We start from the raw sequence: 330 nt of genomic DNA, 5'->3' as shown, positions 1-330 counted from the left end.
GACCTCAGGCCGCCGGCCGCACGTGACCCGTCCTCTCCTTTCCTGCCCTCCCCTAGAGCAGGGCCCCTCTGAGCCTCCCGCCCCGCCCTACTGGCCAGACTGGCCCTCCGAGGGAAGGCCGTTTGGAGGAGGGGCCTCGTGCTCCACCCCACGGCGGAGGGGCGGGGTCACTGCGACGGCGTCAAGGGGGCGGGGCCAGGGCGGACCGAGGCTCCCCAGGTCCTCCGCGCCCTCCTGTCATGTGACAGGCGGTTCCCTGACTGACTTTCTTTTGCCACACCCAGTTCCTCTTCTTGGTGGAAATTTGAGCTGCTGGGAAAGAAGGTAGAA

This window comes from Ovis aries, chromosome 25, assembly GCF_016772045.2.
Source record: "Ovis aries strain OAR_USU_Benz2616 breed Rambouillet chromosome 25, ARS-UI_Ramb_v3.0, whole genome shotgun sequence".
NCBI classification, from domain to species: Eukaryota; Metazoa; Chordata; class Mammalia; order Artiodactyla; family Bovidae; genus Ovis; species Ovis aries.
Note: the sequence above shows the minus strand (reverse complement) of the source record.